The 15,153-nt window shown below is 39.4% G+C and overlaps 3 pseudogenes; 2 read left to right on the top strand and 1 right to left on the bottom strand.

The window, feature by feature from the left end:
- Positions 1-1,301: 1,301 nt before the first annotated feature.
- On the top strand, positions 1,302-2,777 carry LOC144542940 (Ig kappa-b4 chain C region pseudogene; annotated as a pseudogene).
- An 8,117-nt stretch (positions 2,778-10,894) lies between these two features.
- Positions 10,895-11,263, bottom strand: LOC144542905 (Ig kappa chain V region K16-167 pseudogene; annotated as a pseudogene).
- A 703-nt stretch (positions 11,264-11,966) lies between these two features.
- Positions 11,967-13,623, top strand: LOC144542832 (Ig kappa-b4 chain C region pseudogene; annotated as a pseudogene).
- Positions 13,624-15,153: the final 1,530 nt, after the last annotated feature.

The raw sequence follows: 15,153 nt of genomic DNA, 5'->3' as shown, positions 1-15,153 counted from the left end.
AAGTCAACTCCATTCCCTCCTCCACTTCCAGTGAATCTGGAGGAGATTCCCGAAAATCTGTTTGATGTTACGTAGATCAGAAGTTTAGGAGCTTCTCCAGTTTTCTGATGGTACCAAGCAAGGTAATATTGTGAGCCAGAGTACTGGCTAACTTTTGGACTGGCCTTACAGTCCATAGAGACAGTTTGACCAAGCTGAACTGATTTTGCTGCTGGCTGAGTCAAGACAATGTTTTGACCAAAAGACCCTGAGGAGAGAGAAGAAACATTGGAGATGAGATGGAGAGGTGAAACTCAGCTACACTCCAAATGATTTTCACAATATAGAAAAAAGATCGATTTTTTTTCTCACCCTGAGTGGAGCAGAGGAGAGTCCAGATGAGGATGGAGATCAAAGTCATGTTTTGATGAGGAGGATTTCTGTGGCTTCTGTTGTCATGAAGAACAGCTGTCAGTCATCCAGTGTTCAACTCTCAGGACTATAAACTCTCCCAGAGCACTGGAGCATGGTGCTGCTGATGCAAAGTGGCTCTCTATGGAAATGCTCTGACTGACTCCAACAGGGACTTGGATTACTCTGATGATGCTGTTTCTAAATGGATCAATCAATTTAACAAACTCTTGACTAAGAACTGATCTAAGCTAATCTTGGCTGGATATATTAAAAAAGGTCCTTTTTAACAAATGTTTCTGTCTTTTTTTTAAGTTTACAAATAAAATAATAAATGTAAAAATATATAAACCAAAAGTGACAAATGTTGGAAATTTGTGGCATAGTTTGATATTTTTTCTAGTTATTATGTCAACTAGCAAGATTTTACAAACTGAGACTAATTTTGGTGAGTTTGTTGTTGTCAAAGTGAGAGAGCCGTGTCTCTCTAGAGTGAGAGGTTTTTGTACGGCGGCTCAATGAGTTTGTATCACTGTGGTGGACTTTTGGTGGAGGAACCAGACTGGATGTTGGAAGTAAGTAACCTATCTCATGTTTTTCGTAATCCATGAGCTACATTTTAATGTGTTACATATTCAGTGTAATTTAGGAAACTATGTATTTAATTTTCTATGTTGAAATGTATTTTGTAAATGAGAAATTCCTTTCACCAATGAACAAACAATTTAATAAAATGAATCCAAATAGCCAATTTAATAATCATGAGACTTGGGCCAGAGGAGAAAGTATGTATTCCTAACGATTAATCTAAAGTTGCTTCTTGAGGGCTTGTAGTTTTAGTTTTGTCTGACAAAGTGAGAGAGCCGTGTCTCTCTAGAGTGAGAGGTTTTTGTACGGCGGCTCAATGAGTTTGTATCACTGTGGTACACTTTTGGTGGAGGAACCAGACTGGATGTTGGAAGTAAGTTTCTGCACAAATTTTAAACATCATATTATTTATTAAGGCTTTTATTCCTGTGTCTGAATTTTAGAAGTAGATATAAATATCCAGTGTGTTGACTTACATCACTTACAGTTAGCTTTCTTTTCTCTGTTTCTCTCCTTAACCATGGAGTCTAACTTACAGCTGCTTGACTACACTTTTGTTTTTACACATTGTAGACATACTGTGAAAAGTCAACAACTTGACCTTTAAAAAAGATGAATGAAAAACATTACTACTTTCCAAAATTGCTTTTTAATCTTCAATTTTCACTTAAATGATTGTTGACAACTTGTGAATATTTGAAAATGTAGACAAATGTCTTATTTTGTCGCTTCAAGTAGGCGTACGGTTTCAAAAGCTATTTCGACATTTTCTAATTTTATGGTCATGATTTGTTTTTAGGTTATACTTTACAGAAACACAGAGTTATGTTTCAACAAACCTCAAGAAAAAAATCCTATTTAAAAATGTATTTGTAATCCAATTTTTTTGCAATTTTTCCAGTTTCCAATTTAATTTAAAATACAGTTAGAAATGTTTGCTGATTTAGATGAGAAATTTTAAAATGTATCCAAATCTGTTCTCCTTTTATTATGTAGTTTGATATATTCGTGGTCATATGAGGACTCTTTCTGTGCTGATATGCATGAGAGGCTTCTTAAAGGGAAGTGAAACAATGTGTGAGTGAGTGACTGGTGGAGCATAAAAAGCATCTGACAGAAAGTCCTTAAAGGGGAAAATGGACTCTCACACAGTAAAGGTGTCAAACCGCCCGGTGATTGATTGACAGCCGCAGCCTTCCTGTCCTCTAAGCTGATCGGTGTCTCCTAGGTGATGTCCGTCCCACCCTGACGGTGCTGCCCCCCTCCAGCGTGGAGCTGCAGCAGGGGAAGGCCACGCTCATGTGCCTGGCCAACAAGGGCTTCCCCTCAGACTGGAGGCTGGCCTGGAAGGTGGACGGCAGCAGCAGCAGCAGCAGCAGCTGGGAGGAGAGCAGGAGCCCCGGGGTGCTGGAGAAGGACGGCCGCTACAGCTGGAGCAGCACCCTGAGGCTCCCTGCAGAGCAGTGGAGGAAGGTGGGCTCTGTGACCTGTGAGGCCACCCAGGGCTCCCAGTCTCCGCTCTCGGAGACACTGAGGAGAGACCGGTGTTCCCAGTCCTGACCTGACTCACTGGGACTTCTGCTACTGGTTTTACTCTGCTACTGCTCTCAGTCTGCACTCAGCACTGTAGTCTCTCTCTCTCTCTGTCTCTCTCTCTCTCTCTCTCTCTCTCTCTCCCTCTCTTTCTCTCTCTCTCTCTCTCTCTCTCTCTCTCTCTGTCACCAGACTCATTACATCTTTAAATAGTAATGTTGTCTTGCTCGCAGTAATGCCGATATTCTTGATACATTGAGACAATAAAGACCTTTTGACCAAATCAGTTTTTTCCATGGGTATTATTATGAAACTATTATTATAAAACTATTATCTTATGATGCTGTCTTAATTTCTCTGTATAGTTACATCTAGATAGCAAATCCAATGTTTTTAGGTTTACAGGATTAGGGTTCCAGAAAACATGTTGCATCTTTTTAATAAATCTACAAAAGTAGTAAGAGAAATTTCAGTATCAGAAATAAGAAGCCGGATATCATCAGCGTAGAGGGATATAGCGTTAGTGTGATCTCTAGTTTTGATCCTTGAAACATTTAAATGTGAGCGTTCTGTCTCTGCAAAGGGCTCAAGCACTGAGGCAAATAAAAGGGATGACAACAGACACCCTTGTGTGTCCCACTTTCCAAGTAAAAGCTAGAAGACTTCCTTAAAAATGTAAAGAAAACATTATTGACAATGTTGTTAGATTTTCTGACGCTGATTGGAGCACAACAAGTCTAGTGTGTATTTGTGTTTGGACTGAACCAGTCTTCCCAATCTTCCAATCTTCTTCTTGGTTTGAGAGGGTGGAGAAGGAACAGCTGAATGGTTGGGAAGTTGACTTTCAACAGGTTAGAGGTCAGCATGGGGAGGTCAAACATGAACAGAGCTGGACTAACGGACATACAAACAGCAAAGAATATACATCTCTACTTACTAAATAACATCAAATGAATTATATTCAGACTCACTGGTTCATATAGAATCTGTTCAACTGTGAGCTTCAGCGAATTGTTTGACTGAAACACAGTATGATTGAACAAAAATATAATATATTGATATTATCATTATACTGTATATTAACAATATGGTTGAATTTAATAGTGCGTTAGATTGTCATTTCTGTTATTGCATAATTGTAATGTGTTTAATGACTTTAAGCTTGTTGAGTTTGTATGAGTAAGACATAGTCTGTTGAATAAAGTATGGTAAAATCAATATTAATCTCATAATGTTAGGAATTAAATCTTAAGTTTTAGAGTTAAAAGAGTTAAACTTCTTTGATTAGAGTTGAATTTGTTGAGTTTATTTGACTGAAATATGTTCAGGATCTTTTAGCTCAAATATGAAAGGTCTTATTAATATATATTATTAAAATTGAGTATTTATGCCTTAAACTCTCAGGGAAAATATCCTTATTCATGACAGTTAAAATTAAATCGGTAACACTTTACAATAAGGGTACATTAATTAAGGGTTAGTTAATGCTTATTAAGCATTAACTAACCCTTAATTAATGTACCCTTATTGTAAAGTGTAAAGCATTAACTAACCCTTAACTAACAGTTAACTAATGTGTCTGGTAATCATTTACTAATGGTGTTCATGTTAACTAAAGTATTGATTTATACATTCTTTAATAGTGATCTTTAGAAATAATGAACTGCCCTTGTGGTGAGACCTCTAATGTTTTAGTGTCTCTGCAGCTGTTGAGTCAGATCAGTTCCTCTCCAGCTGAGGGAGGTTTTTGTACGACGTTGTATCACTGTGTGAACGAGCTGCTACTCTGCTGACAGTAGTAAACTCCTGTATCTTCAGTCTGGACTCCACTGATGGTCAGAGTGTAGTCAGTCCCAGATCCACTCCCACTAAAACGATCTGAAACCCCAGACTGACGGGTTGTAGCAGTATAAATCAGAAGTTTAGTAGTTTCTCCAGGTTTCTGAAGGTACCAGTTGAGCCAATTCCCAACACTGGTACTGGTTTTACATCTGATAGAGACAGTCTGTCCTGGTTCAACAGAATGAGATTCAGGAGACTGAGTCAGAATGATTTCTCCTGTTGAATCTAGAAAATATGAAAAAGAGGAGAAGGGTTATTAAAACAAATACAGCTTGGAGAAAGATGATCAATATCAAAACAGAAGAGTATAATTTCTTTAACATGGAGAATAGATGGAAGAAGGTAAATGCTGGTTGTTTCAGTGTTTCTCCATCATAGCAGAACATCATTCTGGTAAACCTGGTTGCATCCTGAAGCAAAGTTTTCAGAAGAGAGTCTCACCCTGAACAAGGAGCCCCAGGGTGCCCAGCAGTAGAATCTGTGACATCATCATTGTGCTGCCGGCGTGTCAGTGGCTCTGAAAGGCCTGGACAGCCACTGATCAACACTGGCCTCTTAACGGGTGGAGAGCAGAGAGGCAGGACTGATATGCAAACACACACACACACACACACACACACAGAGTCAGTGAACTGTAGCTGTCCTGAGCATATCATGGTGTTTCCCCCTCAGTGCTGGGAGCATTGACTATTTAAATGATCCTCATGTTCATGAGATTAATAGAAGGTCTTAATAAAGTGTCAGAGCGTTGTCATCCTAGAAGAGACCACTCCCACACTCCCATCAGGATAGAAACACTATTTATTACACACAGGCTTTTAATTAGTTTTCACCTATTCCTCTTGTTTTTGACTGTATGATTCTTCTACAATCCCTTTTTAAATTAAAACCTGGCATCTTCATTGTTTATCTTAATGGGTTGTATTTGTTTTTATTTTGTCTGCAACTCTGATTTAAAAACTGCTTTCAAATGAGTTTCCCATGTCTTCAGGAGTTTCCCTGTTTTTGGAGTTAGTCTTTAAATCCAGTGGCTTGGCTTTATGGTTCCCCAAAATGAAATTGGAGGAAGGACTAAGGACGGTACATTTGACCGTCTCTCCATCATGCACAATATCTCAGATGCCACTGATTGGTTTTTGATGAAACCTCAGTTGATGATGCAAGTTATTGCTCCATTCCAGCATTTCCATAATTACATTGGTCAGCCTCAGGGGGGCACTATAAACTTAGTTTAATTGTACGTCACGCACAATATTTCAGACGCTGCTGATCAGAATTTTCAGGAAATTTAAAGGAATGATGCGTCTCATTAAAACATTCTGGAATTTTTCCAATTGTGCTGGAGTAAGGAGGGCATTACAATGTTTGTTTACTTGATGGATTTTGCTTTTTGGGGGAAATTTGGGGGAATGATGCATCTGACCACTGCATTCTCACATTTTCAAAATTACACTGATCAGCTGAAGGGGGAACACATTACCTGGTTTGTTCACTCATCCATGTGTCCCACACAAAATTGCAGATATCACTGATATGATTTTGATCAAACTTGGGAAACTAATGCATCTATCTGCTGCACTCCAGCATTCAAAAGCACATTGATTGACCCAAGGGCAAAAGAACAATTACAGCTCAAAACAAGGTGATTGGCCGAGGTGGGGACTTCGTAATTCATGTGGGACGACATGTTTACTGTTGCCTTGTTTTCTGATGCCAAGGTTTCCTTCTACAGTCTGACACCACATTCCCCTCTTCTGGCCTGACTCAGTGTCTGTACAATAGATACATGTGTTCACCCAACTATTCCCTTCCTTCAAGAAAAAGACTTCACCTTTATTTAACCAGATAAGTCAATTGAGAACCAATTCTCATTTACAATGACGACCTGGCCAAGAGGCAGAAACAGAAGGCAAGACGGTGCAAGACATTAACACATAAATACAGCAAGTACATAACAACATTAGACAAATTTAAGACATCACAATATATACAGTATATACAACAACAAAAATCTATGTACTATGGACCAAAAGTCAAAAGCAACCGGTGACAAAGCGGATGGCAGTGTGGTAGATGACGTCCAGTTTATTGAGAAGGTTTTTGGGGGCAATCCTGTAGATTAAGTCGCCATAATCCAGGATTGGGAGAATGGTCATCTTAACCAGGGTGTGCTTTGCAGAATGGGTGAAAGATGCTTTATTACGGTACAGGAAACCAATTCTTGCTCTGACTTTGGAGAGCAGCGTGTTGATGTGAGTTTGAAAGGAGAGTGAACTGTCGAGCCAGATACCCAGGTATTCATAGGAGTTGACGAATTCAAATTCTGACCCATCCAGGGAGGAGATTTTGAGGGGGCAGGCGACTTGCGGTAGGTTCTGGTTGAAGACCATGCATTTTGTTCTTTTAGTATTTAGGAGAATGTGAAGGTTGGAGAAGGCGTATTGGATACTGTTGAAGCTGTGCTGCAGGGAAGTCAGGGCAGTGTTCAGGGAGGGGCTGGATGTGTACAAAATGGTGTCGTCAGCATACAGGTGGATGTGAGAGCTGCCAGCAGCATGAGCAACATTATTTATGTAGATCTTGAATAGGGTTGGACCTTGAATGGACCCCTGAGGGACACCCATGGACAGGGACAGTGTGTCAGACAGGAAACCCTCAGCTCTCACAGACTGTACACGACCAGAGAAGTAGCTGTTGAACCATGCCAGACATTCCTCTGTGAATCCTATGTCCTTGAGCCTGTCAAGCAGGATACAGTGGTCCACAAAATCAAAAGCCTTTGCCAGGTCAATAAATACAGCCACACAGTACTCTTTGCTGTCGATGGCACATATGATGTCGTTTAACACTTTAAGTGTTGCAGAGACACACCCATAACCGGTTCTAAAGCTAGACTGCATGATGGTGAGAGCTTACAGCTTACTTTGCTAGATGTTGTTGTGCTTTTAATGGGTCTGATTGGGCTTCTTCACTGGATCTGTCCTCTTCATTTGGGGGAACTTTCAGGTTGTTGAGGTGGGAGGTGGGCTGTTTTAACTTCAGAAGGAAAACTGGTAGAGACACCATGAACAACATCATGAATTCTCAATTGTGTGTGTGTGTGTGTGTGTGTGTGTGTGTGTGTGTGTGTGTGTGTGTGTGTGTGTGTGTCCTCAGTGAACTGTATCAGTTCCTGCAGTAGCTTCCAGCTGCAGCAGTCAGTTCAGTCTGACTGAGGGAGGTTTTTGGGACGACGCTTTATCACTGTGTGAACACACGCTGACTGTTGATATAGTGGTAACTCTGACAGTAGTAAACTGCTGCATCTTCAGCCTGGACTCCGCTGATGGTCAGAGTGAAGTCAGTCCCTGATCCACTGCCTGTAAAACGATCTGGAATCCCTGATGCTCTCAGATTAGCATAGTAAATGAGAAGTTTAGGAGTTTCTCCATCTCTCTGTTGGTACCAGGCTAAATCGTGGTAGAGACCAGCATTAACCTTGGGACTGGTTCGACAGCTGATGGTGACGGAGCCTCCCGGAGCAGACCTCACTGCTCCAGGCTGAGTCACTGTGACCTGGCCTCTGGACTCTGAGGATACAGAGACAAAAACATAAACCACCGTCATGGTTTTCTCCGCTTCATTTCAGAGGGACGGATGTTCATAGAGGAGAGGAGTTTGATTCTCTGGACTTTACCTGTGAAGCAGCAGCAGAGGAGAGTCCAGATGAGGATGGAGATCAAAGTCATGTTTTGATGAGGAGGATTTCTGTGGCTTCTGTTGTCATGAAGGACAGCTGTCAGTCATCCAGTGTTCAACTCTCAGGACTATAAACTCTCCCAGAGCACTGGAGCATGGTGCTGCTGATGCAAAGTGGCTCTCTATGGAAATGCTCTGACTGACTCCAACAGGGACTTGGATTACTCTGATGATGCTGTTTCTAAATGGATCGATCAATTTAACAAACTCTTGACTAAGCATTTATATAAGCTACATTTTTACAAACGAACACAAACTCAAACAAAAAGTTATTAATCTTGTAAATTTGGGACATAAATTGAAAGTTTAGATGATTTCAATCAGTTTGGGGTTTTTTTCACAGTGAGTGAACAAAACTAATTTGAATTTGTTAATTTATTTCCAACGTAGTTTAATATATTCGTGGTCATATGAGGACTCTTTCTGTGCTGATATGCATGAGAGGCTTCTTAAAGGGAAGTGAAACAATGTTAGCCTGGTTCCCGACTCCTGAATCGCGACCCGCCCACTCTTCAGATTTGTCGAGTGATTCAGAGAGTCTGGTGTTGCTCTATTCAACGGCGATTTCTCCATCGGAAAAACGATCGGACCAATCAGAGCCTTTGTGGGCGGGACTAAAGTTTGAACCGTTCGTGCAACGGGTTTTTCATTGGCGTTTCGGCAGAATAATATTTGTTGAAATCATTCCTTAACCAACATATTGTCTTTACAAAGATGATATTTTTTGTCAAAAACGACCGACATTCTTGGTAAAGTTAGTAAATACGCCCAGCATCAGTGTAACTGAAAATAACGTCAGAGCGGCCGGATACGTCAGTCACTAGTGATCGGTTCGGGGAAAATCAAACCCCCCCACACAGAAAATGGCTAACAAGGAGGAAATGTCAGACTGAATAATGAAGTGGGAACGAAATGGCCGTTCAGTCTGAATATCAGGCTAAAACAATGTGTGAGTGAGTGACTGGTGGAGCATAAAAACCATCTGACAGAAACTCCTTAAAGGGGAAAATCGACTCTCACACAGTAAAGGTGTCAAACCGCCTGGTGATTGATTGACAGCTGCAGCCTTCCTGTCCTCTAAGCTGATGAAGGTCACCCTCATGTGCCTGGACAGCAACAACAGTAACGCCACTATTCTTAATATGTTAAGACAATAAAGACTTTTCCACAAAATCAGTTGTGTCTCCATGCATGGATATTAATATAAAAATAACAGATGTTTTATGTTGCTTTCTTAATGGTAACAGTGGTTCCATTAAATCCACAGAGACTGAGCTTGTCTCAGGGTAAAGTGACTAGGAGTTTACAATTACTGGTGATAGTTTGAGACAGTTATGTAATGATTATGTAATGCATCGTCACACATCCAGTAAACACATCCACATCCAATAGATGGTGGGCTTGACTGGTATAATGCTGTATTCATATGATGGTAAAAAAAAAAACAGAATCAGAATCAAATATATTTGTTGTATAATTTTATATTTCCTTTCTTGTGCTTTATTATAATAATTGTCTTGCCTCTAGTGCAGTGGAGGGAGGGAGACGTGGCTTTGCTGAGAGTTTATTTACAAATGTGTTGCTGTTCTTGTCGCCCTCTAGTGGTCAGAAAATGTCACTTATTGCAGCTTTAAATCATGTTGGGTTGCACCATTAGAAATGTGCTCTATAAATACATTTGATTTGACCATTTTGTACAAAGTTTCTTTCATACACAGTCAGATGTTCATCATCAGATGTTTCAGGGTCCATAACTTCTACTTGGAGGAGTTGTTTGACTGTTTATGTGTGTGTGTGTGTGTGTGTGTGTGTGTGTGTGTGTGTGTGTGTGTGTTCTGAGAGAGAAAAAGACATGTTTGTTTTGAATTTAATGGTGTTGTGTATATTCTTGATGAGGTGTGCTCTATGATTAATATTTGTGTATTTTAATTCATTTTTGCATTGCATGCTCAAATTTGATCTTCTGTAATGAATTTAAATAAAAGTATTTTTATGCAGTTATAGATTTGAATTACTTACTGAAAATATTTCATACTGTTACTCCAAGGATCCAGATCACCTCACCTCATTGATTGACAAAACATGAATGATAATACAAACTACTACTACATATTAGTCTAAATTATAAATTCACTCTTAGTTTCATATAGAGAAATTAAGTCATATTTCCTCATTGCCGATTTCATTATTATAGGAAAACTCTTCACATATATATATAATATATATATTTTTTGCCTGTCAATCAACTGATGCGCCGCCCACTGCGCTCCAATGGGCCGGCCGCCACGGACTGTTGGGGAGTTTAAACTCTAACAATGCAACATATTTTATAAGCTTATCATATGTTTGCATGTAAAACCTTATTCTGCAAAGTATAAGTTACATAACTATATATAACTATAACTATATATCTATACATATAGTTAATAGATATAACTATATATAACTAATAACTACAGCCGTCAGATAAATGTAGTGGAGGAAAAAGTAGAAAGTCTCACAAAATGGAAATACTCAAGTAAAGTGCCAGAACCTCAAAATTGTACTTAAGTACAGTACTTGAGTAAATATACTTAGTTACTTTCCACCTCTGCATAATAGTAAAAAGACAATAACATTTCATATCAGAAACTAATTTCCACAGAAACAGGGTGAGTTGTTCCCTGTTGGGATGTTGTGTGTGTGTGTGTGTGTGTGTGTGTGTGTGTGTGTGTGTGTGTGTGTCTGTATCAGTTCCTGCAGTAGCTTCCAGCTGCAGCAGTCAGTTCAGTCTGACTGAGGGAGGTTTTTGTACGACGCTTTATCACTGTGTGAACAGAGCTTGACTGTTGATAATGTGGAAACTCTGACAGTAGTAAACTGCTGCATCTTCAGCCTGGACTCCACTGATGGTCAGAGTGAAGTCAGTCCCTGATCCACTGCCTGTAAAACGAGCTGGAATCCCTGATACTCTCTGATTAGCATAGTAAATGAGGAGTTTAGGAGCTTCTCCATCTCTCTGTTGGTACCAGGATAAAAGATGGGTGCTGCCCGAATTATAAACCTTGGGACTGGTTCGACAGCTGATGGTGACGGAGCCTCCCGGAGCAGACCTCACTGCTCCAGGCTGAGTCACTGTGACCTGGCCTCTGGACTCTGAGGATACAGAGACAAAAACATAAACCACCGTCATCGTTTTCTCCGCTTCATTTCAGAGGGACGGATGTTCATAGAGGAGAGGAGTTTGATTCTCTGGACTTTACCTGTGAAGCAGCAGCAGAGGAGAGTCCAGATGAGGATGGAGATCAAAGTCATGTTTTGATGAGGAGGATTTCTGTGGCTTCTGTTGTCATGAAGGACAGCTGTCAGTCATCCAGTGTTCAACTCTCAGGACTATAAACTCTCCCAGAGCACTGGAGCATGGTGCTGCTGATGCAAAGTGGCTCTCTATGGAAATGCTCTGACTGACTCCAACAGGGACTTGGATTACTCTGATGATGCTGTTTCTAAATGGATCAATCAATTTAACAAACTCTTGATTATCAATGTATCTAATCTAATTAATATGTAGATTTGGTTTGATGTCTATAAACAAGTGTTTTTCAAGAATTTCTTTTGTCTTGTTTAAGTTCACTGCTAGAGAATTAAATATCACTACAAGACAAATTTAACAGTATACAAACCAAAAGTGATTAATGTAGGAATGTTGTGCTATTTGTGATAATTTAGCTAGTTATTACATGAGCTAGCTAGGTTTTACAAATTCAGCCTGATTTTGGTGAGTTTGTTGTTGTCAAAGTGAGAGAGCCGTGTCTCTCTAGAGTGAGAGGTTTTTGTACGGCGGCTCAATGAGTTTGTATCACTGTGGTTGACTTTTGGTGGAGGAACCAGACTGGATGTTGGAAGTAAGTAACCTATCTCATGTTTTTCGTAATCCATGAGCTACATTTTAATTTGTTACATATTCAATGTAATTTAGAAAGCTACGTATTTAATTTTCTATGTTGATGTGTATTTTTTAAATGAGAAATTCCTTCCACCAATGAACAAACAATTTAATAAAATGAATCCGAATGGACAATTTAATAATCGTGAGACTTGGGCCAGAGGAGAAAGTATGTATTCCTAACGATTAATATAAAGTTGCTTCTTGAGGGCTTGTAGTTTTAGTTTTGTCTGACAAAGTGAGAGAGCCGTGTCTCTCTAGAGTGAGAGGTTTTTGTACGGCGGCTCAATGAGTTTGTATCACTGTGGAACACTTTTGGTGGAGGAACCAGACTGGATGTTGGAAGTAAGTTTCTGCACAAATTTTAAACATCATATTATTTATTAAGGCTTTTATTCCTGTGTCTGAATTTTAGAAGTAGATATAAATATCCAGTGTGTTGACTTACATCACTTACAGTTAGCTTTCCTTTCTCTGTTTCTCTCCTTAACCATGGAGTCTAACTTACAGCTGCTTGACTACACTTTTGTTTTTACACATTGTAGACATACTGTGAAAAGTCAACAACTTGACCTTTAGAAAAGATAAATGAAAAACATTACTACTTTCCAAAATTGCTTTTTAATCTTCAATTTTCACTTAAATGATTGTTGACAACTTGTGAATATTTGAAAATGTAGACAAATGTCTTATTTTGTCGCTTCAAGTAGGCGTACGGTTTCAAAAGCTATTTCGACATTTTCTAATTTTATGGTCATGTTTCTTTTTGGTTTAAACTTTACAGAAACGCAGAGTTATGTTTCAACAAACCTCAAGAAAAAAATCCTATTTAAAAATGTATTTGTAATCCAATTTGTTTGCAATTTTTCCAGTTTCTAGTTTAATTTAAAATACAGTTAGAAATGTTTGCTGATTTAGAAAAGAAATTTTAAAATGTTTCCAAATCTGTACTCCTTTTATTATGTAGTTTGATATATTCGTGGTCATATGAGGACTCTTTCTGTGCTGATATGCATGAGAGGCTTCTTAAAGGGAAGTGAAACAATGTGTGAGTGAGTGACTGGTGGAGCATAAAAAGCATCTGACAGAAAGTCCTTAAAGGGGAAAATCCACTCTCACACAGTAAAGGTGTCAAACCGCCCGGTGATTGATTGACAGCCGCAGCCTTCCTGTCCTCTAAGCTGATCGGTGTCTCCTAGGTGATGTCCGTCCCACCCTGACGGTGCTGCCCCCCTCCAGCGTGGAGCTGCAGCAGGGGAAGGCCACGCTCATGTGCCTGGCCAACAAGGGCTTCCCCTCAGACTGGAGGCTGGCCTGGAAGGTGGACGGCAGCAGCAGCAGCAGCAGCTGGGAGGAGAGCAGGAGCCCCGGGGTGCCGGAGAAGGACGGCCGCTACAGCTGGAGCAGCACCCTGAGGCTCCCTGCAGAGCAGTGGAGGAAGGTGGGCTCTGTGACCTGTGAGGCCACCCAGGGCTCCCAGTCTCCGCTCTCGGAGACACTGAGGAGAGACCGGTGTTCCCAGTCCTGACCTGACTCACTGGGACTTCTGCTACTGGTTTTACTCTGCTACTGCTCTCAGTCTGCACTCAGTATTGTAGTCTCTCTCTCTCTCTCTCTCTCTCTCTCTGTCTGTCTCACCAGACTCATTACATCTTTAAAAAGTAAAAAAGTAATGTTTTCCTGCTCGCAGATATGATTCTTGATATGTTAAGACAATAAAGATCTGTCTACCAACTCAGCTGTGTTTCCATGGATATTATTATTATATTATTCATTAACTCTGTGACAGAAACATGAAAGTGATTATGTTTACCTGTGATATCCTAAAGATATGCAGGAGCTAGGTGTGGATGTTAGGATGAAAGGAGGCAATTTTTATTTCCATTTCTTATCACTCTTTGCATGACTGGAGTAAAATTGCTCTCATGTATTGTTTGGAAATTTCTCTCTATGGTTACACGTAGATAGATAATCCAATGTTTTAACCCAATGATCCCTCATTACTAAAGTGTCCTATTGGTAAATCCTCTGCCTGTGTCAAGTTTATAATGTATCCAGAAAATATGCTGAATCTTTCTAATAAATCTACAAAAGTAGTAAGAGCATTTTCAGGAGTAAAGTAAGTAAGTAAAAAGCAGGATATCGTCAGCATAGAGGGATATAACATGAAATATTTACATGTCATCCTTCTGTCTCTGCAAAGCGCTCAAGCACTGAGGCAAATAAAAAGGATGACAACAGACACCCTTGGTGTGTCCCCCTTTCCAAGTAAAAGCTAGAAGACTTCCTTAAAAATTAAAAGGAAAAATTGTCACTAACAGAATGTTGTTCAGTTTTCTGAGGCTGAGTGAATCACAACAAGTCTAGTGTGTGTTTGTGTTTGTACTGAACCAGTCTTCCCAGGCTTCCCAGTTTGGTTTGAGAGGATGGAGATGGAACAGCTGAGTGGTTGGGAAGCTGACTTTCAACAGGTTGGAGGTCAGTATAGAGAGGTCAGCGAGAAACAAAGATGGCTGGACATGCTTAGAAACACAGCCAATAAAATACATTTCTACATCATAAATAATGTCAAATGAATTACATTTAGACTCACTGGAAACTGTTTACATAGAATCTCTTCAACTGTGAGCCTGAGAGAATTCGTTGACTGAACACACAGTATTATTGTACAAAAATATAATGTATATATAATATAAGATCAATATTATTGAATTTTATGATGCAATAAATTGTCCTTTGTATTGTTGGAAAATCGTAATGAGTTTGAGTTTGTTGAGTATATATAACTAAGACATACTAAGTCTGTTTGACTAAAGTATCATATATTGAAATCAATATTAATCTTAAAACATGAATTAAATGATCTATTGTAAAAAGTTGAAATTGATTTGAGTTTGAGTTTATTTGGCTGACATATATTCAGTATGTTTGTGGTAGAACATGCCAGTTAAAAAATTAAACTTATTATTAATATATGTATGTAGTATTAAGTGGTATTAATGCGTGATAATCTCAAGGAAAATATTCTAATTATTGACAGTTGAAATTAAATCCTTAGAATGTGTTTGGCTCTGACTGTGAGTAAACTGTTAGACTCACTGTAACAGTGATCATGTTTCAAACATGTTTCAACAATA

This window comes from Centroberyx gerrardi, chromosome 19 (genome assembly GCF_048128805.1).
Source record: "Centroberyx gerrardi isolate f3 chromosome 19, fCenGer3.hap1.cur.20231027, whole genome shotgun sequence".
In the NCBI taxonomy this organism is placed as follows: domain Eukaryota; kingdom Metazoa; phylum Chordata; class Actinopteri; order Beryciformes; family Berycidae; genus Centroberyx; species Centroberyx gerrardi.
Note: the sequence above shows the minus strand (reverse complement) of the source record. Positions and strands in the feature narration are given on the sequence as shown.